This window comes from Primulina tabacum, chromosome 10 (assembly GCF_025594145.1).
Source record: "Primulina tabacum isolate GXHZ01 chromosome 10, ASM2559414v2, whole genome shotgun sequence".
Lineage (NCBI taxonomy): Eukaryota > Viridiplantae > Streptophyta > Magnoliopsida > Lamiales > Gesneriaceae > Primulina > Primulina tabacum.
Genome location: NC_134559.1, coordinates 36,662,127 through 36,685,458, shown reverse-complemented (window position 1 = coordinate 36,685,458; position 23,332 = coordinate 36,662,127). Strand labels below are relative to the sequence as shown.

General features: G+C 41.2%; 17 non-coding genes and 2 pseudogenes across 17 annotated transcripts; all 19 read left to right on the top strand.

Moving 5' to 3' along the window:
- The first annotated feature begins 443 nt into the window (after positions 1-443).
- LOC142513430 (5S ribosomal RNA) lies at positions 444-562 on the top strand. Its single transcript, XR_012809377.1, has one exon. It is a non-coding gene; the product is annotated as a 5S ribosomal RNA (ribosomal RNA).
- A 672-nt stretch (positions 563-1,234) lies between these two features.
- On the top strand, positions 1,235-1,354 carry LOC142507156 (5S ribosomal RNA). The gene has a single exon (XR_012805418.1). It is a non-coding gene; the product is annotated as a 5S ribosomal RNA (ribosomal RNA).
- A 682-nt stretch (positions 1,355-2,036) lies between these two features.
- Positions 2,037-2,155, top strand: LOC142515661 (5S ribosomal RNA). Its single transcript, XR_012811495.1, has one exon. It is a non-coding gene; the product is annotated as a 5S ribosomal RNA (ribosomal RNA).
- Positions 2,156-2,839: 684 nt separating this feature from the next.
- On the top strand, positions 2,840-2,958 carry LOC142506630 (5S ribosomal RNA). The gene has a single exon (XR_012804917.1). It is a non-coding gene; the product is annotated as a 5S ribosomal RNA (ribosomal RNA).
- A 681-nt stretch (positions 2,959-3,639) lies between these two features.
- LOC142512749 (5S ribosomal RNA) lies at positions 3,640-3,759 on the top strand (annotated as a pseudogene).
- A 7,970-nt stretch (positions 3,760-11,729) lies between these two features.
- On the top strand, positions 11,730-11,831 carry LOC142512819 (5S ribosomal RNA; annotated as a pseudogene).
- Positions 11,832-12,518: 687 nt separating this feature from the next.
- On the top strand, positions 12,519-12,637 carry LOC142509611 (5S ribosomal RNA). Its single transcript, XR_012807777.1, has one exon. It is a non-coding gene; the product is annotated as a 5S ribosomal RNA (ribosomal RNA).
- Positions 12,638-13,321: 684 nt separating this feature from the next.
- On the top strand, positions 13,322-13,439 carry LOC142508425 (5S ribosomal RNA). The gene has a single exon (XR_012806637.1). It is a non-coding gene; the product is annotated as a 5S ribosomal RNA (ribosomal RNA).
- A 1,310-nt stretch (positions 13,440-14,749) lies between these two features.
- LOC142510520 (5S ribosomal RNA) lies at positions 14,750-14,868 on the top strand. Its single transcript, XR_012808627.1, has one exon. It is a non-coding gene; the product is annotated as a 5S ribosomal RNA (ribosomal RNA).
- Positions 14,869-15,551: 683 nt separating this feature from the next.
- Positions 15,552-15,670, top strand: LOC142516773 (5S ribosomal RNA). Its single transcript, XR_012812551.1, has one exon. It is a non-coding gene; the product is annotated as a 5S ribosomal RNA (ribosomal RNA).
- Positions 15,671-16,352: 682 nt separating this feature from the next.
- LOC142514199 (5S ribosomal RNA) lies at positions 16,353-16,471 on the top strand. Its single transcript, XR_012810105.1, has one exon. It is a non-coding gene; the product is annotated as a 5S ribosomal RNA (ribosomal RNA).
- A 686-nt stretch (positions 16,472-17,157) lies between these two features.
- On the top strand, positions 17,158-17,276 carry LOC142515626 (5S ribosomal RNA). The gene has a single exon (XR_012811461.1). It is a non-coding gene; the product is annotated as a 5S ribosomal RNA (ribosomal RNA).
- Positions 17,277-17,958: 682 nt separating this feature from the next.
- On the top strand, positions 17,959-18,076 carry LOC142506618 (5S ribosomal RNA). The gene has a single exon (XR_012804905.1). It is a non-coding gene; the product is annotated as a 5S ribosomal RNA (ribosomal RNA).
- A 679-nt stretch (positions 18,077-18,755) lies between these two features.
- LOC142510220 (5S ribosomal RNA) lies at positions 18,756-18,874 on the top strand. The gene has a single exon (XR_012808345.1). It is a non-coding gene; the product is annotated as a 5S ribosomal RNA (ribosomal RNA).
- A 682-nt stretch (positions 18,875-19,556) lies between these two features.
- On the top strand, positions 19,557-19,675 carry LOC142515270 (5S ribosomal RNA). The gene has a single exon (XR_012811125.1). It is a non-coding gene; the product is annotated as a 5S ribosomal RNA (ribosomal RNA).
- Positions 19,676-20,356: 681 nt separating this feature from the next.
- On the top strand, positions 20,357-20,475 carry LOC142514818 (5S ribosomal RNA). The gene has a single exon (XR_012810695.1). It is a non-coding gene; the product is annotated as a 5S ribosomal RNA (ribosomal RNA).
- A 1,011-nt stretch (positions 20,476-21,486) lies between these two features.
- Positions 21,487-21,605, top strand: LOC142512840 (5S ribosomal RNA). The gene has a single exon (XR_012808881.1). It is a non-coding gene; the product is annotated as a 5S ribosomal RNA (ribosomal RNA).
- Positions 21,606-22,200: 595 nt separating this feature from the next.
- Positions 22,201-22,319, top strand: LOC142515440 (5S ribosomal RNA). The gene has a single exon (XR_012811286.1). It is a non-coding gene; the product is annotated as a 5S ribosomal RNA (ribosomal RNA).
- A 679-nt stretch (positions 22,320-22,998) lies between these two features.
- On the top strand, positions 22,999-23,117 carry LOC142506369 (5S ribosomal RNA). The gene has a single exon (XR_012804663.1). It is a non-coding gene; the product is annotated as a 5S ribosomal RNA (ribosomal RNA).
- The last annotated feature ends 215 nt before the right edge of the window (positions 23,118-23,332 follow it).

Below are 23,332 nucleotides of genomic sequence, written 5' to 3'. Positions count from 1 at the left end.
ATTTTCCGCTTCTGTTACGTTTCCTTTTAGCCAAATTCCTTCTCTAAGTCCGAAATTCAATTCCGGTTCCATTTTATCGTATCTCAGGCATAATAATAGCTTTACGTTTGCTATTTTCTTTTTCTTATTTTTTTTCTATTTTCTGGAAACATTTAGCGATTTTTGTTGTCGTGAGCCGACTCTGTGCGGAAGGGTATAACGCAGATTACTCCGGAGACGGTTAACTCATTAAAAAATATTATTTCGACTGTTTTATCCATAATTTACATAAACGGTCGCGACACGAGGACTTCCCAGGGAGGTCACCCATCCTAGCTCTGGCATCGCGCCAGACTGATTAACTTCATGGTTCTGATTGGTCGAGAGCAGTGCCACGTGTTGTCCATCGCCGCCCGCTCCACACGTACTCGATGGATATAAGAATAAACATTCCACTCAATGTCGGGTGCGATCATACCAGCACTAATGCACCGGATCCCATCAGAATTCCGAAGTTAAGCGTGCTAGGGCGAGAGCAGTACTAGGATGGGTGATCCCCTGAGAAGTCCTCGTGTTGCACCCCTTTTCGTGTTTTTCTATTTTTGATTACTTGTTGACAGATGATTTTCGGCTCAAATCATCTGAATCTCGATCGGGACTAGATAAGACATGTGAAATGAACGTAGCTCGGGCGCTGTCGGATTTGGACAAAATTGTAGCCATATTTGATTGTAAACAGGCAAACGAACGAGATTCATTACTCCGCAATGAGCTGACGAGATTTTAGCTGAATTCCTTCTCTAATTTGCGATTTTCCGCTTCTGTTAAGCTTCCGTTTCCTCGAGAAATCAGCTTAGGAAGTCCGAAATTTGATTTCGGTTCCATTTTATCGTATCCCAGGGATAATAATAGCTTTACATTCGCTATTTTCTTATTATTATTTTTTTTCTATTTTCTGGAAACATTTAGCGATTTTTGTTGTCGTGAGCCAGTTCTGTGCGAAAGGGTATGACGCTGATTACTCCGAAGACGGTTAACTCATTAAAAAAAATTATTTCGACTGTTTAGCCATAATTTACGTAAACGGTCGGGACACGAGGACTGCCCAGGGAGGTCACCGATCCAAGCTCTGCCATTGCGCCAGAACGCTTAATTTCATGGTTCTGATTGGGCGGGAGCAGTGCCACGTGTTGTCCATCGCCGCCCACTCCACACGTACTCGAGGGATATAAGAATAAACATTCCACTCAATGTCGGGTGCGATCATACCAGCACTAATTCACCGGATCCAATCAGAACTCCGAAGTTAAGCGTTCTTGGGCGAGAGCAGTACTAGGATGGGTGGACCCCCTGGGAAGTCCTCGTGTTGCACCCCTTTTCGTGTTTTTCTATTTTTGATTACTTGTTGATAGACGATTTTTGGCTCAAATCATCTGAATCTCGATCGGGACTAGATAAGACATGTGAAATCAACGTAGCTCGGGGCACAGCCAGATTTGGAAAAAATTGTAGCCTAATTTGATTGTAAACGGGCAAACGAACGTGACTCATTCTCCGCACTGAGCTGGCGAGATTTTAGCCGAATTTCTTCTCTAAGACGCTCTAATTTGGGATTTTCCGCTTCTGTTAAGCTTCCGTTTCCTCGAGAAATCCGTTTAGGATGTCCGAAATTCGATTCTGGTTCCATTTATCGTATCCCAGGCATAATAATAGCTTTACATTCGTTATTTTCTTCTTATTATTTTTTTTCTATTTTCTAGAAACATTTAGCGATTTTTGTTGTCGTGAGTCGGTTCTCTGCGGAAGGGTATGACGCAGATTACTCCGGAGACGGTTAACTCATTAAAAACAATTATTTCGACTGTTTTATCCATAATTTAAGTAAACGGTCGCGACACGAGGACTTCCCAGGGAGGTCACCCATCCTAGCTCTGCCATCGCTCCAGAACGCTTAACTTCATGGTTCTGATTGGGCGAGAGCAGTGCCGCGTGTTGTCCATCGCCGCACGCTACACACGTACTCGAGGGATATAAGAATAAACATCCCACTCAATTTCGGGTGCGATCATACCCGCACTAATGCACTAGATCCCATCAGAACTCCGAAGTTAAGCTTGCTTGGGCGAGAGCAGTACTAGGATGGGTGACCCCCTGGGAAGTCCTCGTGTTGCGCCCCTTTTCGTGTTTTTTTATTTTTGATTACTTGTTGACAGACGATTTTTGGCTCAAATCATCTGAATCTCGATCGAGACCAGATAAGACATGCGAAATCAAAGTAGCTCGGGCACTGCCGGATTTGGACAAAATTGTAGCCTAATTTGATTGTAAACAGGCAAACGAACGAGACTCATTACTCCGCAATGAGCTAACGAGATTTTAACCGAATTCCTTCTCTAAAACCCTCTAATTTGCGATTTTTCGCTTCTGTTAAGCTTCCGTTTCCTCGAGAAATCCGCTTAGGTAGTTTGAAATTCGATTCTGGTTCCATTTTATCGTATCCCAGGCATAATAATAGCTTTACATTCGCTATTTTCTTATTCTTATTTTTTTTTCTATTTTCTGGAAACCTTTAGCGATTTTTGTTGTCGTGAGCCAGTTCTGTGCGAAAGGGTATGACGCAGATTACTCCGGAGACCGTTAACTCATTAAAAACAATTATTTTGACAGTTTTAGCCATAATTTACGTAAACCGTCGCGACACGAGGACTTCCCGGGGAATTCACCCATCCTAGCTCTGCCATTGCGCCAGAACGCTTAACTTCATGGTTCTGATTGGGCGAGAGAAGTGCCGCGTGTTGTCCATCTCCGCCCGCGCCACACGTACTCGAGGTATATAAGAATAAACATCCCACTCAATGTCTGGCGCGATCATACCAGCACTAATGCACCGGATCCCATCAGAACTCTGAAGTTAAGCGTGCTTGGGCGAGAACAGTACTAGGATGGGTAACCCCTTGGGAAGTCCTCATGTTGCACCCCTTTTTGTGTTTTTCGATTTTTGATTACTTGTTGACAGATAATTTTCGGCTCAAATCATCTGAATCTCGATTGGGACCAGATAAGACATGTGAAATCAACGTAGCTCGGGCACTGCCGGATTTGGACAAAATTTTAGCTTAATTTGATTGTAAACGGGCAAACGAACGAGACTCATTACTCCGCAATGAGCTGACGAGATTTTAGCCGAATTCCTTCTTTAAGACCCACTAATTTACGATTTTCCACTTCTGTTAAGCTTATGTTTCCTCGAGAAATCCCCTTAGGAAGTCCGAAATTCGATTTCGGATCCATTTTATCGTATCCCAGGCATAATAACATCTTTACATTCGCTATTTTCTTCTTCTTATTTTATTTCTATTTTCTGGGAACATTTAGCGATTTTTATTTTCGCGAGCCGGTTCTGTGCGGAAGGGTATGATGCAGATTACTCCGGAGACGGTTAACTCATTAAAAACAATTATTTCGACTGTTTAGCCATAATTTACGTAAACCGTCGCGACACGAGGACTTCTCGGGGAGGTCACCCATCCTAGCTCTGCCATCGCGCCAGAACTCTTAACTTCATGGTTCTTATTGGGCGAGAGCAGTGCCGCGTGTTGTCCATCGCCGCGCGCTCCACACGTACTCGAGGGATATAAGAATAAACATCCACTCAATGTCGAGTGCGATCATACCAGAACTAATGCACCGGATCCTATCAGAAGTCCGAAGTTAAGCGTGCTTGGGCGAGAGCAGTACTAGGATGGGTCACCCCCGGGAAGTTGTCACGCCCCGTGTTCGAAGAGCATGTGACATCCGGCATTGTTTTAACAATTAGTTTTAAACAATTACGCCTCGTATCGAAATGACTAAAACCAGTCTTTTTCATAAATAAAACATTGTCTTTACATTGACAATAGAATAAGAATAATCAGAGTTGCAAATGCGAAAACTGAACAAAAGGAAAATAAAGTCTTGATTTCTTGTATCTTGCTCATCGGCAACCATCCCCAGAAGGCTTCTTGTTCCTCCTCATTTAGTTACTCTTCATTTTAATCTGAAATTTGTAAGGGGTGAGTGTTTTGGGAAACACTCAGCAAGTGGGGGTCGATCGATTTCCAATGATACATATAGAACTTAATCTTTAAAACATTTCTTTAACAAACTATCAAATCTTATCACTTTTAACTCATCATAACAGAAACGAAATAAATATGAGACAGAGGTTATCAGAAGATTCAGAGCAGTTCAGAAACAGATCAGAACAATTCTGAACAGAACAGATCGGAACAGACAGAACACTGTTACTCATCTCATTTCCATGGTCAAATTGTCCCCAATATGTTAGTCCTCTAAGGGTTGAGGCCAGAACACGGTTTTATACCCACCGATGGGGGCCAGACAGAACATGGTTTTATACCCACCAATGGGGGCCAGACAGAATTACAATTCTCGTCCCATTTCAAATCGAGTTGTAATAGTGCAACACAGAATTCAAAGTTTACCAGACAGAATTTATCAGAGTTTTCAGATATCAGAGTTTCAGACGGATTCAGCGGAACCAACGAATTTCGAAGCATAGAGGAAAACACATAATCGATCGAAATTTTAAAAGACGGTCATCATGCTGTTTTCAAAAAAAGAGGACACATTCATGCATGTCATAACTTATATATTAAAGATTTAAAAATACAAACGAATATACATATCAAAAACCCACTTACAGTACTCTCGAAGTTACGGTTCGAAATGTGCAGAACTTTGGCGAACGAAACTTGTTGAATTTCGGCCAAGTGATGACCGAACCAGGAGATGATCTTCACAACGATGTGGATAGCAAATCACAGCATTGAAAAGCCGGAACAACTCCTCCTTCTTTCTTCTTGCAAGCGACAGCCGAGAGGTGGTTTTGGAGGGAAAGGAGCCAATTTTTCTTGCTGATTTTTGGGTGTGATTTCTTTAGCATGTTGAGGTGGTATTTATAGGTGAAGTATGGTCTTTTCCCATCCCCATGACCGAAATATTGGAGCCCAAGCAAGCCATCAATGTGGTCAAGGTTAACTCAAGCATCAAAGGTCACCTTGGTTTACTAAAGAGTCCATTCTTGCACAATAAATTGGTCCAAGCCTCTTAGCTCTTCCCTTAGCTCCCTTTCTTGGTTAACTCAATAGTCATCACTTGTATAATAAGTTTTTCCAAACCTTTAGTTCTTTTAGCTCCTTATTTGGTTAACTCAATGGTCATAAATATGTCCAATCCTTTAGCTCTTCTCCTTGGTTTACTCAAGGGTAATTTCTTGCACATTAAAATTTTCCAATGCTTTAGCTCTCCTCCTAGCTCTATTTTTTTTATTCTTTTAGGACAAGAAAGAATGAGCTTCATTGAGCTAAAAGATTGAGCTCATGAGCATGGGGTTTCTTTTCCAAGAATCTTGGAGCTTCCTTGAGCTGAGGGTTTTAGCTTGTGAGGTAAGGGTTTCCTCTTCCGAGTGGCGTACCCTCAATTCTCAAGGTTTTGCATTGCCTCAGCTTTTTTTTGAGCTACTTTTCGAGCTTTTTGAGGTGCTTTGCTTTGAAAAATCCGGGTTCTCACATCCCACCCTCCTTATTGGAAGTTTCGTCCTCGAAACTTGAGTTAGATAAATCTTTAAAAAGTGAGGGTGCCGAGTGCGCATACGTTCTTCAAATTCCCAAGTTGCTTCTCGTTCCATATGATTCGACCATTGTATCTTGACATATGGAATTGTTCGGCATCTCAGCACTTGGTATTTGGTGTTACTTGAATAAGGACTTCTTCATATTTCATTTCCTCGTTCACATTTCCTTTGATTAGTAGCGGTTCAATTTCAAGAATGCTACTTGGATATGAGACATACTTCCTTAGCTGTGAGACATGGAAGACGTTGTAAATCCTTGACATGCCTGGTGGTAAAGCCCGCTGATAAGCTAGGTTTCCCATTTTTCTCAGTATTTCGAAGGGTCCGGCATATCTTGGAGTTATCTTTCTAGAATTGCTGAATCGAACCACTCCTTTCATTGGGGAAACTTTAACATAAGCTTTCACACCATTTTCAAACTCCAACGGTCTTCACTTTAAATAAGCCCAGCTCTTTTGTCGATCATGAGCTGCCTTGCGTTTTTCCTTGATAATAGCTACTTTATCAACAATTCAAGTACCATGATAGCTTTCTCTCTGATTTCAATACTTCCATGATAATTATTGTTATCGGCAAATTCAATCAAAGGGGGGTGTTTATTGGAGTCCGAGGTCCATGGCACACGCCCTAAAATATCTTCAATAGTTCGATCCACCGTCTTTGTCTCATGTTTAATTCCTTTTGTGTGAATAGTATTTGAGGCTTTGGTGATTGATAAATTTCACACATTTGACACTAAAGAAATTGATTCTCTAGATCTTTGGCTCAAATATAATTGTGGCTAATTCACTATCATGTGTTGGATAATTTTGCTCACATGGTTTTAATTTCATCGATGCATAGGCAATTAATTGCCCTCTTGAATGAGAACACATCACAATCCTCTTTTGATGCATCATTGTAAATTGTGAAATTCTTGCCTTCTTCAGGAAGTACTAATACTAGCGTAGAAACGAGTTTCTTTTTCAAGATCTAAAAACTCTTCTCACATTCTTCACTCTAATTGAATTTAGAGTTCTTCTGAGTGAGCTTGGTGAGCGGAAGAAAATCCTTCAACACATTTTCTTAATAGCCAAATAATCCCGAAAACTTCAAATTTCTATTCCAGTATTCGATCAAGGCCAGTCTATGATTACCTCCACCTTATTGGTGATCCACTGATATGCCCATTTCAGATATTATATGACCGAAGAATGTGACATTTTTTAATCAAAATTCACATTTCTTAAATTTAGTATTTAGTTATTTTTCTCTGAGCATCGGTGGAGCAAGACGAAGATCTTCCTTGCGGTCTTTCTCACTTGTTGAATATACAAGAATGTCTTCAATAAATGCTACCACAAACTTGCCGAGGAATTTTCTTGAACACTCTGTTCATGAGTTCTATGAATGTTGCTGGAGCATTGGTCATGCCAAAAGGTATTATCATGAACTCATAGTGTCCATACCCTTTTCTTTTTAAGGCTGTTTTAGGAATATTCTCTGCCTTGGCCTTCAATTGTGATAGTCTGATCTTAGATAGAGCTTCGAAAAGATCTTAGCTCCTTTTAACTGATAGAAAAGGTCATCTATTCTTAAAAGATGACATTTGTTCTTGATCTCATATAGTACTTTGTCGAATGACACACTATCTTGTACTTTCACCATTCTTCTGTACCAATAAGATTGAATCTCCCCAAGAAGAGGCACTTGGTCTGATTTGTTTTTGTCTAACAAATCTTGGAATCGAACTTTTATCTCCTTGAGTTCAACTGAAGCCATTTGCTAGGGTTCTTTAGATATTGGTGCAGCACGAGCTATAAAGTTACTTTCGAATTCTTTCACGATCTGAGATAATTCAAAGTAACGCTTCCAGAACTCTCGTACCACGGGAATATTTTTATATCTTGAGCTCAATTCCTTCTTTTTCTTCTCTCATTATCGCTAGTTAGACTTCTTAGCCATACTCCATGGCTTTCTAAGTTTGAGAAGCAGAAAGGAAGGATTTTTGTTCCTTATCCTTGCCATAAAATACGATTTATTCTTGGATTGGAGTTTGGAATTCTTACCTCGACCATCTAACACTGCATGATTCTTGTCCAACCAACCAATTCTCAGAATGACGTTGAAATTTACCATAGTACACTAAATAAAATCGGCACTGAATATATGCGTATCCATACTTATTGTGTTCTAAATTATCACGATTACTATCTCCAAACATAAAATCAATATATAATCTTAGAACATAACTCCTTATCAGCCTATTGACTTAAGTCCCAATAACCTAGTTAAAATTTCTTTCAACATTGTACGGAAGAAATTAATTCCTCAAACAATTCTTCTTTTACTAAATCTGTCTTTAATCAAAACTATGAGCCTAACATGCTTTAATACAAACAAGCTTCGTTGGATGTCTTTCTCTACAAATCTTTCCCCTATTTTTCTTTTTACTATAAGAAGAGTCATAACCTATTATGCATGCTACACTTCCCTTGATGTCCACCAATATCTCATAACTCCCTTTATTTACCTAAGGTAATGACCTTAATTTCTTAACTTAAGTTATTGTTTCTTAACTTTATTAAATATTCCAAAATCTTACATATTTAAATTTATCGCTTAATAGCCCAAATTTAAATGTCCATACCGTTAATTATTGACATAAAAATCAACTTTTACACCTGAATATCAAAACTTATATAATTCTTATCTCATATTTTCATAAATAATTTATTATCCGCGAATCAAACATTTCATCTTAAGTCGGAAGAATTCCCAAATGTAAGTCAACTTATATCAGAGTATTTGTATTCCCTAAAATATAAGTCAAATTATCTTTGATAGGTATGTTCCCAAAATATATTTCAACTTATCTATGTACATTCTCAAAGAAATGTTACACTTTTTTCTTTCATATCATTTAACCATAATACCAGTCTAGCCTACTTTATCATCTCTCAACATTACTGTTCTTTTTCCACTACATCCATAGGTGCTTCTTCTTCTTCTTCCACATTTTCCACGACAAGGTGCGCAGTCTATCCATTGCACCATGAAGCTTGGCGATGTAACGTTCTTGCTTGCTAGAAAGGTCTTCATGTTGATGACGAGAACGGTTAGCAAGGTTTTTCTAAGTTTCAATCCTTACTATCAACTTTCGATTAAGGGAAACTAGTCATTCCACGTGTAGTGTTAGGGCGAGCTGGCTCTTTGCTCGATCAAGGTGATGGTTGAGATTATGTATATCAGTTTGAAGCAGATTCTTAATCTTTGTGAGTTCTTGTTTATCTTGTTTTCCTCAAGTAATGTTGACGCATGCGAAGTGCGGCTTGAGCACGAGTACAAGACCATAAATTGAGGTAAAATTTCATAATGGTATCAAAGTAAAGGATAGAAAGGTAAAAAATTTTGATTGAAACAAAGATTTCGTGGAACTTTCTATACTAGAAATTTCAGAATGATTGAAGGAAATAGATTTCGAATTTCTCAAAGAATTTTGGAAAGATTGAGAGTTTGTTTCTGAATGTACTAGGCTTTTGCCAAAATTTGACTTCTTCAAATTTTGTCTGTCAAAATCCCAGCAGGATTATGAACCTGGCGGCTCTGATACCACTTAAATGTCACGCAAAGTGTCTGAAGCGCCTGTGACATCCGGCATTGTTTTAACAATTACTTTAAAATAATTAAGCCTCGTATCGAAATGCCAAAAACCAGTCTTTTTCATAAATAAAACATTGTCTTTACATTGACAATAGAATAAAAATACATCAGAGTTGCAAATGCGGAAACTGAACAAAAGGAAAATAAAGTCTTGATTTCTTGTATCTTGCTCATCGGCTACCATCCCCATAAGGCTTCTTGTTCTTCCTCATTCAGTTGGTCTTCATTTTAATCTGAAATTTGTAAGGGGTGAGTGTTTTGGGAAACACTCAGGAAGTGGGGGTCGATCGATTTCCTATGATACATATAGAACTTAATCTTTAAAACATTTCTTTAACAAACTTTCAAATCTTATCATTTTTAACTCATCATAACAGAAACAAAATAAATATGAGACAGAGGTTATCAGAAGATTCAGAGCAGTTCAGAAACAGATCAGAAAAATTCAGAACAGAACAGATCGGAACAGACAGAACACTGTTACTCATCTCATTTCCATGGTCAAATTGTCCCCAATATGTTAGTCCTCTAAGAGGTGAGGCCAGAACACGGTTTTATACCCACCAATGGAGGAGACAGAACATGGTTTTATACCCACCAATGGGGGCCAGACAGAATTACAATTCTCGTCCCATTTCAAATCGAGTTGTAACAGTGCAACACAGAATTCAAAGTTTACAAGACAGAACGTATCAGAGTTTTCAGATATCAGAGTTTCAGACGGATTCAGCGGAACCAAAGAATTTCGAAGCATAGAAGAAAACACATAATCGATCGAAATTTTAAAAGACGGTCATCATGTTGTTTTCGAAAAAAGAGGACACACATTCATACATGTCATGACTTATATATTCAAGATTTAAAAATACAAACGAATATACATATCAAAAACCCACTTACAATACTCTCGAAGTTACGGTTCGAAATGTGCAGAACTTTGGCGAACGAAACTTGTTGAATTTCGGTCAAGTGATGACCGAACCAGGAGATGATCTTCACAACGATGTGGATAGCAAATCACAGAATTGAAAAGCCGGAACAACTCCTCCTTCTTTCTTCTTGCAAGCGACAGCCGAGAGGTGGTTTTGGAGGGAAATGAGCCGATTTTTCTTGCTGATTTTTGGGTGTGATTTCTTTAGCATGTTGAGGTGGTATTTATAGGTGAAGGATGGACTTTTCCCCTCCCCATGGCCGAAATATTGGAGCCCAAGCAAGCCATCAATGTGGTCAAGGTTAACTCAAGCATCAAAGGTCACCTTGGTTTAGTAAAGAGTCCATTCTTGCACAATAAATTTGTCCAAGCCTCTTAGCTCTTCCCTTAGCTCCCTTTCTTGGTTAACTTAATAGTCATCACTTGTATAATAAGTTTGTCCAAACCTTTAGTTCTTTTAGCTCCTTCTTTGGTTAACTCAATGTTCATAAATATATCCAATCCTTTAGCTTTTCTCCTTGGTTTACTCAAGGGTAATTTCTTGCACATTAAATTTTTCCAATGCTTTAGCTCTCCTCCTAGCTCTATTTTTTTTATTCTTTTAGGACAAGAAAGAATGAGCTTCATTGAGGTAAAAGATTGAGCTCATGAGCATGGGGTTTCTTTTCCAAGAATTTTGGAGCTTCCTTGAGCTGAGGGTTTTAGCTTGTGAGGTAAGGGTTTCCTCTTCCGAGTGACGTACCCTCAATTCTCAAGAGTTTACGTTGCCTCGGCTTCTTTTTGAGCTACTTACCGAGCTTTTAAGGTGCTTTGCTTTGAAAAATCCGGGTTCTCACAGAAGTCCTCGTGTTGCACCCCTTTTCGTGTTTTTCTATTTTTGATTACTTGTTGACAGACGATTTTCGGTTCAAATCATCTGAACCTCGATTGGAACCAGATAAGACATGTGAAATCAACTTAGCTCATGCACTGCCGGATTTGGACAAAATTGTAGCCTAATTTGATTGTAAATGGGCAAACGAACGAGACTCATTACTACGCAATGAGCTGGCGAGATTTTAGCCGAATTCCTTTTCTAAAACCCTCTAATTTGCGATTTTTCGCTTTTGTTAAGCTTCCGTTTACGCGAGAAATCCGCTTAGGAAGTCCAAATTTTATTCCGGTTCCATTTTATCGTATCCCAGGCATAATAATAGCTTTACATTCGCTATTTTCTTATTCTTATTTTTTTTTCTATTTTCTCGAAAAATTTAGCGATTTTTGTTGTCGTGAGCCGGTTCTGTGCGGAAGGGTATGATGTAGATTACTCTGGAGACGGTTAACTCATTAAAAACAATTATTTCGACGGTTTTAGCCATAATTTACGTAAATGGTCGCGACACGAGGACTTCCCTGGGGTGGTCACCCATCCTAGCTCTGCCATCGCGCCAAAACGCTTAACTTCATGGTTCTGATTGGGCGAGAGGTGTGCCGCGTGTTGTCCATTGCCGCCCGCTCCACACGTACTCGAGGGATATAAGAATAAACATTTCACCCAATTTCGGAAGCGATCATACTAGCACTAATGCACTGGATCCCATCATAACTCCGAAGTTAAGCGTGCTTGGGCGAGACCAGTACTGGGAAGTCCTCGTGTTGCACCCCTTTTCGTGTTTTTCTATTTTTGATTGATTACTTGTTGATAGACGATTTTCGGCTCAAATCATCTAAATCTCGATCGTGACCAGATAATACATGTGAAATCAACGTAACTCGGGCACTGCCGGATTTGGACAAAATTGTAGCCTAACTTGATTGTAAACGGGCAAACGAACGAGACTCATTATTCCGCAATGAGCTGACGAGATTTTAGCCGAATTCCTTCTCTAAGACCCTCTAATTTGCGATTTTCCGCTTCTGTTAAGCTTTCGTTTCTCGAGAAATCCTCTTAGGAAGTTCAAAATTCGATTACGGTTCCAGTTTATCGTATCCCAGGAATAATAATAGCTTTACATTCGCTATTTTCTTCTTCTTATTTTTTTTTCTATTTTCTGGCAACATTTAACGATTTTTGTTGTCGTGAGCCGATTCTGCGCTGAAGGGTATGACGGAGATTACTCCGGAGACGGTTAACTAATTAAAAATAATTATTTCGACTGTTTTAGCCATAATTTACGTAAACGGTCGCGACACGAGGACTTCCCGGGGAGGTCACCCATCCTAGCTCTGCCATCGCGCCAGAATGCTTAACTTCATGGTTCTGATTGGGCTAGAGCAGTGCCGCGTTTTGTCCATCGCCGCCCGCTCCACACGTACTCGAGGGATATAAGAATAAACATACCACTCAATGTCGGTTGCGATCATACCAGCAATAATGCACCGTATCCCATCAGAACTCCAAAGTTAAGCGTGCTTGGGCGAGAGCAGTACTAGGATGGGTGAACCCCTAGGAAGTCCTCGTGTTGCACCCCTTTTCGTGTTTTTCTATTTTTGATTAGTTGTTGACATACGATTTTCGGTTCAAATCATTTGAATCTCGATCGGGACCAGATAAAACATGTGAAATCAACGTAGCTCGGGCACTGCCGGATTTGGACAAAATTGTAGCCTAATTTTTTTGTAAACGGGCAAAAGAACGAGACTCATTACTCCGCAATGAGCTGACGAGATTTTAGACGAATTCCTTCTCTAAGATCCTCTAATTTGCGATTTTCCGCTTCTGTTAAGCTTCCGTTTCATCAAAAAATCCGCTTAGAAAGTCCGAAATTCGATTACGGTTCCATTTTATCATATCCCAGGCATTATAGTAGCTTTACATTCGCTATTTTCTTCTTCTTATTTTTTTTTCTATTTTCTGGGAAAATTTAGCGATTTTTATTGTCGTGAGACGGTTCTGTGCGGAAGGGTATGACGCAGATTACTCCGGAGACGGTTAACTCATTAAAAACTATTATTTCGACAGTTTTAGCCACAATTTACGTAAACGGTCGCGACACGAGGACTTCCCAGGGAGGTCAACCATCCTAGCACTGCCATCGCACCAGAACGCTTAACTTCATGGTTCTGATTGGGCGAGAACATTGCCGCGTGTTGTCCATCGCCGCCCGCTCCACACGTACTCGAGGGATATAAGAATAAACATCCCACTCAATTTCGGGTGCGATCATACCCGCATTAATGCACTAGATCCCATCAGAACTCCGAAGTTAAGCGTGCTTGGGCGAGAGCAGTACTAGTATGGGTGACCCCTAGGAAGTCCTCGTGTTGCGCCCATTTTGGTTTTTTCTATTTTTTATTACTTGTTGACAGACGATTTTCGGCTCAAATCATCTGAATCTCGATCGGGACCTGATAAGACATGTGAAATCAACGTAGCTCGGGCACTGTCGGATTTGGAAAAAATTGTAGCCTAATTTGATTGTAAACGGGCAAACGAACGAGACTCATTATTCCGCAATGAGCAGACGAGATTTTAGCCGAATTCTTTCTCTAAGACCGTCTAATTTGCGATTCCGCTTCTGTAAAGCTTCCGTTTCCACAAGAAATCCGCTTAGGAAGTTCGAAATTCGATTCCGGTTCCATTTTATCATATCCCAGGCATAATAATAGCTTTACATTCGCTATTTTCTTCTTCTTATTTTTTTTCTATTTTCTGTGAACATTTAGCGATTTTTGTTGTCGTGAGCCGGTTCTGTGCAGAAGGGTATGATGCAGATTACTTCGTAGACGGTTAACTCATTAAAAACAATTATTTCGACTGTTTTATCCCTAATTTACCTAAACGGTCGCGACACGAGGACTTCCCAGGGAGGTCACCCATCCTAGCTCTGCCATCGCGCCAGAACGCTTAATTTCATGGTTCTGATTGGGCGAAAGCAGTGCCGCGTGCGTGTTGCTCCCATTTTCCTGTTTTTTTATTTTTGTTCACTTGTTGACAGACGATTTTCAGCTCAAATCATCTGAATCTAGATCGGTACGAGATAAGACATGTGAAATCAACGTAGCTCGGGCAATGCCGGATTTGGACAAAATTGTAGGCTAATTTGATTGTAAACGGGCAAACGAACGAGACTCGTTACTCCGCAATGAGCTGGCGAGATTTTAGCAGAATTCATTCTCTAAAACCCTCTAATTTGCGATTTTCCGCTTCTGTTAAGCTTCATTTTCCTCGAGAAATCCGCTTAGGAAGTTCGAAATTAAATTCATGTTCCATTTTATCGTATCTCAGGCATAATAATAGCTTTACATTCGCTATTTTCTTCTTCTTATTTTTTTTTCTATTTTATGGAAACATTTAGCAATTTTTGTTGTCATAAGCCGGTTCTGTGCGGAAGGGTATGACGCAGATTACTCCGGAGACGGTTAACTCATTAAAACAATTATTTCGACTGTTTTAGCCATAATTTCCGTAAACGGTCGCGACACGAGGACTTCTCAAGGAGGTCACCCATCCGAGCCCGCTCCATCGCGCCAGAATGCTTAACTTCGTGGTTTTGATTGGGCGAGAGCAGTGCCCGTGTTCTCCATCGCCGCCCGCTCCACACGTACTCGAGGGATATAAGAAAAAACATCCCACTTATGTCGGATGCGATCATACCATCACTAATGCACCGGATCCCATCAGAACTCTGAAGTTAAGCGTGCTTGGACGAGAGCAGTACTAGGATGGGTGGACCCCTGGGAAATCCTCGTGTTGCTCCCGTTTTCGTGTTTTTCTATTTTTGTTTACTTGTTGACAGACGATTTTGAGCTCAAATCATCTGAATCTCGATCGGTACGAGATAAGACATGTGAAATTAACGTAGCTCGGGCACTGCCGGATTTGGACAAAATTGTAGGCTAATTTGATTGTAAACGGGCAAACGAACGAGACTCATTACTCCGCAATGAGCTAGCGAGATTTTAGCAGAATTCATTCTCTAAGACCCACTAATTTGCGATTTTCCGCTTCTGTTAAGCTTCCGTTTCCTCGAGAAATCCGCTTAGGAAGTTCGAAATTCGATTCATGTTCCATTTTATCATATCTCAGGCATAATAATTGCTTTACATTCGCTATTTTCTTCTTCTTATTTTTTTTTCTATTTTATGGAAACATTTAGCAATTTTTGTTGTCATGAGCCGGTTCTGTGCGTAAGGGTTTGACACAGATTACTCCGGAGACGGTTAACTCATTAAAACAATTATTTCGACTGTTTTAGCCATAATTTCTGTAAACGGTCGCGACACGAGGACTTCTCTGGGAGGTCACCCATCCTAGCTCTGCCATCGCGCTCGAACGCTTAACTTCATGGTTCTGATTGGGCGAGAGCAGTGCCGCATGTTGTCCATCGCCGCCCGCGCCACACGTACTCGAGGGATATAAGAATAAACATCCCACTCATTGCCGGGTGCGATCATACCAGCACTAATGTACCGGATCCCATCAGAACTTCGAAGTTAAGCGTGCTTGGGCGAGACCAGTACTAGAATGGGTGACCCACTGGAAAGTCCTCGTGTTGCACCCTTTTTCGTGTTTTTCTATTTTTGATTGATTACTTGTTGACAGACGATTTTCGGCTCAAATCATCTGAATCTCGATCGGGACCAGATAAGACATGTGAAATCAACGTAGCTCGGTCAATGCCGGATTTGGACAAAATTTTAGCCTAATTTGATTGTAAACGGGCAAACGAATGAGACTCATTACTCCGCAATGAGCTGGCGAGATTTTAGCTGAATTTCTTCTCTAAGACCCTCTAATTTGTGATTTTCCGCTTCTGTTAAGCTCCCGTTTCCTCGAGAAATCCGTTTAGGAAATCTGAAATTTGATTCCGGTTCCATTTTATCATATCCCAGGCATAACAATAGCTTTACATTCGCTATTTTCTTCTTCTTTTTTTTCTATTTTCTGGGAACATTTAGCGATTTTTTTTTTTCGTGAGCCGATCTGTGCGGAAGGGTATGACGCAAATTACTACGGAGACGGTTAACTCATTAAAAAAAATATTTCGACTTTTTAGCTATAATTTACGTAAACGGTCGCGACACGAGGACTTCCCAGGGAGGTCACTCATCCTAGCTCTACCATCGCGCCAGAACGCTTAACTTCATGGTTCTGATTGGGCGAGACCAGTGCCGCGTGTTGTCCATCGCCGTCGGCGCCACACGTACTCGAGGGATATAAGAAAAAACATCACACTCGATGTCGGGTGCGATCATACCAGCTCTAATGCACCGGATCCCATCCGAACTCCGAAGCTAAGCGTGCTTGGGCGAAAGCAGTACTAGGATGGGTGACCCCCTGGGAAGTCCTCGTGTTGCACCTTTTTTCGTGTTTTTCTATTTTTTATTACTTGCTGACAGACGATTTTTGGCTCAAATCACCTTAATCTCGATCGAGACCAGATAAGACATGTGAAATCAACGTAGCTCGGGCACTGCCGGATTTGGACAAAATTGTAGGCTAATTTGATTGTAAATGGGCAAACGAACGAGACTCATTACTCCGCAATGAGTTAAAGAGATTTTAGCCGAATTCCTTCCATAAGACCCTCTAATTTGCGATTTTCCGCTTCTGTTAAGCTTCCGTTTACTTGAGAAATATGTTTAGGAAGTCCGAAATTCTATTTCGGTTCCATTTTATCGTATCACATGCATAATAATAGCTTTGCATTCGCTATTTTCTTCTTCTTATTTTTTTTTTCTATTTTCTGGGAACATTTATCGATTTTTGTTGTCGTGAACCGGTTCTGTGCGGAAGGGTATGACGCAGATTACTCCGGAGACGATTAACTGATTAAAAACAATTATTTCAAATTTTTTAGCTATAATTTACGTAAACGGTCGCGACACGAAGACTTCCTAGGGAGGGTCACCCATCCTAGCTCTGCCATCGGGCCAGAACGTTTAACTTCATGGTTCTGATTTGGTGATAGCAGTGCCGCGTGTTGTCCATCGCCGCCCGCGCCACACTTACTCGAGGGATATAAGAATAAACATCCCACTCAATGTCGAGTGTGATCATACCAGCACTAATGCACCGGATCCCATCTGAACTCCGAAGTTAAGCGTGCTTAGACGAGACCAGTACTACGATGGGTGACCCCCTGGGAAGTTCTCGTGTTGCACCCCTTTTCGTGTTTTTCTATTTTTGATTACTTGTTGACAGACGATTTTTGGCTCAAATCATCAGAATCTCGATCGGGACCAGATAAGACATGTGAAATCAACGTAGCTCGGGCACTGTCGGATTTGGAAAAAATGGTAGGCTAATTTGATTGTAAACGGGCAAACGAACGAGACACATTACTCCGCAACGAGGTGGTGAGATTTTAGCCGAATTCCTTTTCTAAGACCCTCTAATTTGCGATTTTCAGCTTCTGTTGAGCTTCCGTTTCCTCGAAAAATCCGCTTAGGAAGTCCGGAATTCGATTCAAGTTCCATTTTATCGTATCCCAGGCATAATAATAGCTTTACATTCGCTATTTTCTTCTTCTAATTTTTTTTCTATTTTTGGGAACATTTAGCGATTTTTTTTGTCGTGAGCCGGTTCTGTGCGGAAAGGAATGATGCAGATTACTCTGGAGACGGTTAAATCATTAAAAACAATTATTTCTACTGTTTTAGCCATAATTTACGTAAACGGTCGCGACACGAGGACTGCCCAGGGAGGTCACCCATCCTCGCTCTGCCATCGCGCCAGAACGCTTAACTTCGTGGTTCTAATTGGGCGAGAGCAGTGCCGCGTGTTGTCCATCGCTGCCCGCTCCACACGTACTCGAGGGATATAAGAATAAAAATCCCACTCAATGTCGGGTGCGATCATACCAGCACTAATGCACCGATCCCATCAGAACTCCGAAGTTAAGAGTGCTTGGGCGAGAGCAGTACTAGGATGAATGACCCCCTGGGAAGTCCTCGTGTTGCACCCCTTTTCGTGTTTTTTATTTTTGATTACTTGTTGACAGACAATTTTCGGCTCAAATCAACTGAATCTCGATCGGGACCAGATAAGACATGTGAAATCAACGTAGCTCGGGCACTGCCGGATTTGGACAAAATTGTAGCCTAATTTGATTGTAAACGGGCAAACGAACGAGACTCATTACTCCGCAACGAGGTGGCGAGATTTTAGCCGAATTCCTTCTCTAAGACCTTCTAATTTTCTATTTTCCGCTTCTTTTAAGCTTTCGTTTCCTCGAGAAATCCGCTTAGGAAGTTCGAAATTCGATTCAGGTTCCATTTTATCGTATCCCAGGCATAACAATAGCTTTACATTCGCTATTTTATTCTTCTTATTTTTTTCTATTTTCTGGGAACATTTAGCGATTTTTTTTGTCGTGAACCGGTTCTGTGCGGAAGGGTATGACGCAGATTACTCCGGAGACGGTTAAATCATTAAAACAATTATTTCGATTGTTTTATCCATAATTTACGTAAACGGTCGCGACACGAGGACTTCCAAGGAAGGTCACCCATCCTAGCTTTGCCATCGCGCCAGAACGCTTAACTTCATGGTTCTGATTGGGCGAGAGCAGTGCCCGTGTTGTCCATCGTCGTCCGCTCCACACGTACTCGAGGGATATAAGAATAAACATCCAACTCAATGTTGGGTGCGATCATACTAGCACTAATGCACCGGATCCCATTCGAACTCTGAAGTTAAGCGTTCTTGGGCGAGAGTAGTACTAGGATAAGTGACCCCCTGGGAAGTCCCTCTGTTGCACCCCTTTTCGTGTTTTTCTATTTTTGATTACTTGTTGACAGACGATTTTCGGCTCAAATCATCTGAATATCGATCGGGATCAGATAAGACATGTGAAATCAACGTAGCTCGGGTACTGCCGGATTTGGACAATATTGTAGGCGAATTTGATTGTAAACGGGCAAACGAACGAGACTCATTACACCGCAACGAGCTGACGAGATTTTAGCCGAATTACTTCTCTAAGACCCTCTAATTTGCGATTTTCCGCTTCTGTTAAGCTTCTGTTTCCTCGAGAAATCCGTTTAGGAAGTCCGAAATTCGATTCCGGTTCCATTTTATCGTATCCCAGGCATAATAATAGCTTTACATTCGCTATTTTCTTCTTCTTATTTTTTTTTCTATTTTTTGGTAACATTAAGCGATTTTTGTTGTCGTGAGCCGGTTCTGTGCGGAAGGGTATGACAGAGATTACTCCGGAGACGGTTAGTTCATTAAAAACAATTATTTCGACTGTTTTAACCATAATTTACGTAAACGATCGCGACACGAGAAATTCCCAAGGTGGTCACCCATCCTAGCTCTGCCATCGCGCTAGAACGTTTAACTTCATGGTTCTGATTGGGCGAGAGCAGTGCCGCGTAATTTCCATCGTCGACCGCTCCACACGTACTCGAGGGATATAAGAATAAACATCACTCAATGTTGGGAGCGATCATACCAGCACTAATGCACCGGATCCCATCAGAACTCCGAAGTTAAGCGTGCTTGGGCGAGACCAGTATTAAGATGGGTGACCCCCTGGGAAGTCCTCGTGTTGCACCATTTTTCGTGTTTTCTATTTTTGATTAGTTGTTGACAGACGATTTTTCGCTCAAATTATCTGAATTTGGATCGGGACCAGATAAGACGTGAAATCAACGTAGCTCGGGCACTGCCGAATTTGGACAAAATTGTAGCCTGATTTGATTGTAAACGGGTAAACGAACGAGACTCATTACTCCGCAACGAGGTGGCGAGATTTGAGCCGAATTCCTTCTCTAAGACCCTCTAATTTGCGATTTTCAGATTCTGTTAAGCTTTCATTTTCCGCGAGAAATCCGGTTAGGAAGTTCGAAATTCGATTCCGGTTCCATTTTATCGTATCTCAGGCATAATAATAGCTTTACATTCGCTATTTTCTTCTTCTTATTTTTTTTTTATTTTCTGGGAACATTTAGCGATTTTTTTTGTCGTGAGCCGGTTCTATGCGAAAGGGTATGACACAGATTACTTTGGAGACGGTTAACTCATCAAAAACAATAATTTCGACTGTTTTAGCCATAATTTACGGTCGTGACATGAGGACTTCCAGGGGAGGTCACCCATCCTAGCTCTACCATCGCGCCAGAACGCTTAACTTCATGGTTTTGATTGGGCGAGAGCAGTGCCCGTGATGGAAGTTGTCCATCGCCGCCCGCTCTACACGTACTCGAGGGATATAAGAAAAAAAATCCCACTCAATGTCGGGTGCGATCATACCGGCACTAATGCACCGGATCCCATCAAAACTCCGAAGTTAAGCGTGCTTGGGCGAGAGCAGTACTAGGATTGGTGACCCCCTGGGAAGTCCTCGTGTTGCACCCCTTTTCGTGTTTTTCTATTTTTGATTACTTGTTCACAGACGAATTTAGGATCAAATCATCTGAATGTCGATCGGGACCAGATAAGACATGTGAAATCAACGTAGCTCGGGCACTGTAGGATTTGGACAAAATTGTCGGCTGATTTGATTGTAAACGGGCAAACGAACAAGACTCATTACTCCGCAACGAGGTGGCGAGATTTTAGCCGAATTCCTTCTCTAAGACCCTCTAATTTGTGATTCTCCGCTTCTGTTAAGCTTCCGTTTCCTCGAGAAATCCGTTTAGAAAATCCGAAATTCGATTCTGGTTCCATTTTATCGTATCCCAGGCATAATAATAGCTTAACATTCGCTATTTTCTTTTTCTTTTTTTTTTTCTATTTTTTGTGAATATTTAGCGATTTTTGTTGTCGTGAGCCAGTTCTGTGCGGAAGGGTATGACGGAGATTACTCCGGAGACAGTTAGTTCATTAAAAAAAATTATTTTCGACTGTTTATCCATAATTTACGTAAACGGTCGCGACACAAGGACTTCGAATTCCTTCTCTAAGACCCTCTAATTTACGATTTTCAGCTTCTGTTAAGCTTCCGTTTCCTCGAGAAATCCGCTTAGGAAGTTCGAAATTCGATTCCGCCTTCATTTTATCGTATCCCAGGCATAATAATAGCTTTACATTCGCTATTTTCTTCTTCTTATTTTTTTCTCTCTTTTATGGGAACATTTAGCGATTTTTGTTGTCATGAGCCGGTTCTGTGCGGAAGGGTATGACGGAGATTACTCCGGAAACAGTTAGTTCATAAAAAAAATTTATTTCGACTGTTTTTGCCATAATTTACGTAAACGATCGCGACACGAGGACTTCCCAATAAGGTCACCCATCCTAGCTCTGCCATCGCGCCAGAACGCTTAACTTCATGGTTCTGATTGGGCGAGAGCAGTGCCGCGTGTTGTCCATCGCTGCCCTCTCCACACGTACTCGAGGGATATAAGATTAAACATCCCACTCAATGTCGGGTGCGATCATACCAGCACTAATGCACCGGATCCCATCAGAACTCCGAAGTTAAGCGTGTTTGGGCGAGACCAGTACTAGGATGGGTGACCCCCTGGGAAGTCCTCGTGTTGCATCCCTTTTCGTGTTTTTCTATTTTTGATTACTTGTTGACAGACGATTTTCGGCTCAAATCATCTGAATCTCGATCGAGACCAGATAAGACATGTGAAATCAACGTAGCTCGGGAACTGCCGGATTTTGACAAAATTGTAGCCTAATTTGATTGTAAACGGGCAAACGAACGAGACTCATTACTCCGCAATGAGCTGGCGAGATTTTAGCCGAATTCCTTCTCTAATACCCTCTAATTTGCGATTTTCCGCTTCTGTTAAGCTTCCGTTTCCTCGAGAAATCCGCTTAGGAAGTTCGAAATTCGATTCCTGTTCCATTTTATCGTATCTCAGGCATAATAATAACTTTACATTCGCTATTTTCTTCTTCTTATTTTTTTTCTATTTTCTGGGAACATTTAGCAATTTTTATTGTCGTAAGCCGGTTCTGTGCGGAAGAGTATGACGCAGATTACTCCGGAGACGGTTAACTCATTAAAAACAATTATTTCGAACTTAACTTCATGGTTCTGATTGGGCGAGAGCAGTGCCGCGTGTTGTCCATCGCCGCCTGCTCCACACATACTCGAGGGATATAAGAATAAAAATCCCACTCAATGTCGGGTGCGATCATACCAGCACTACTGCACCGGATCCCATCAGAACTCCGAAGTTAAGCGTGCTTGGACGAGAGCAGCACTAAGATGGGTGACCTCCTAGGAAGTTCTCGTGTTGCACCCTTTTTCGTGTTTTTCTATTTTTGATTACTTGTTGACAGACGATTTTTGGTTCAAATCATCTGAATCTCGATCAGGACCAGATAAGACATGTGAAATCAACGTAGCTCGGGCAGTGCAGGATTTGGACAAAATTAGAGCCTAATTTGATTGTAAACGGGCAAACGAACGAGATTCATTACTCCGCAATGAGCAGACGAGATTTTAGCCGAATTCCTTCTCTAAGACCCTCTAATTTGCGATTTTCCGCTTCTGTTAAGCTTTCGTTTAATCGAGAAATCAGCTTAGGAAGTTCGAAATTCGATTCCGGTTCCATTTTATCGTATCTCAGGCATAATAATAGCTTTACATTCGCTATTTTCTTCTTCTTATTTTTTTCTATTTTCTGGTAACATTTAGCAATTTTTTTGTCGTGATCCGGTTCGTGCGGAATGGTATGACGCAGATTACTCTGGAGACGGTTAACTCATTAAAAACAATTATTTCGACTGTTTTAGCCATAATTTATGTAAACGGTCGCGACAAGAGGACTTCCCAAGGAGGTCACCCATCCTAGCTCCGCCATCGCACCAGAACGCTAACTTCATGGTTCCGATTGGGCGAGAGCAGTGCCGCGTGTTGTCCATCGCCGCCCGCTCCACAGGTACTCGAGGGATATAAGAATAAAAATGCCAATTAATGTCGGGTGCGATCATACCAGCACAAATGCACCGGATCCCATCAAAACTCCCAAGTTAAGCGTGCTTGGGCGAAAGCAGTACTAGAATGGGTGACCCCCTGGGAAGTCCTCGTGTTGCACCCCTTTTCGTGTTTTTCTATTTTTGATTACTTAATGACAGACGATTTTCGGCTCAAATCATCTGAATCTCGATCGGAACCATATAAGACATGTGAAATCAACGTAGATCGGGCACGGCTGGATTTGGACAAAATTCTAGGCTAATTTGATTGTAAACGGGCAAACGAACGAGACTCAATACTCCGCAACGAGGTGGCGAGTATTAGCCGAATTCCTTC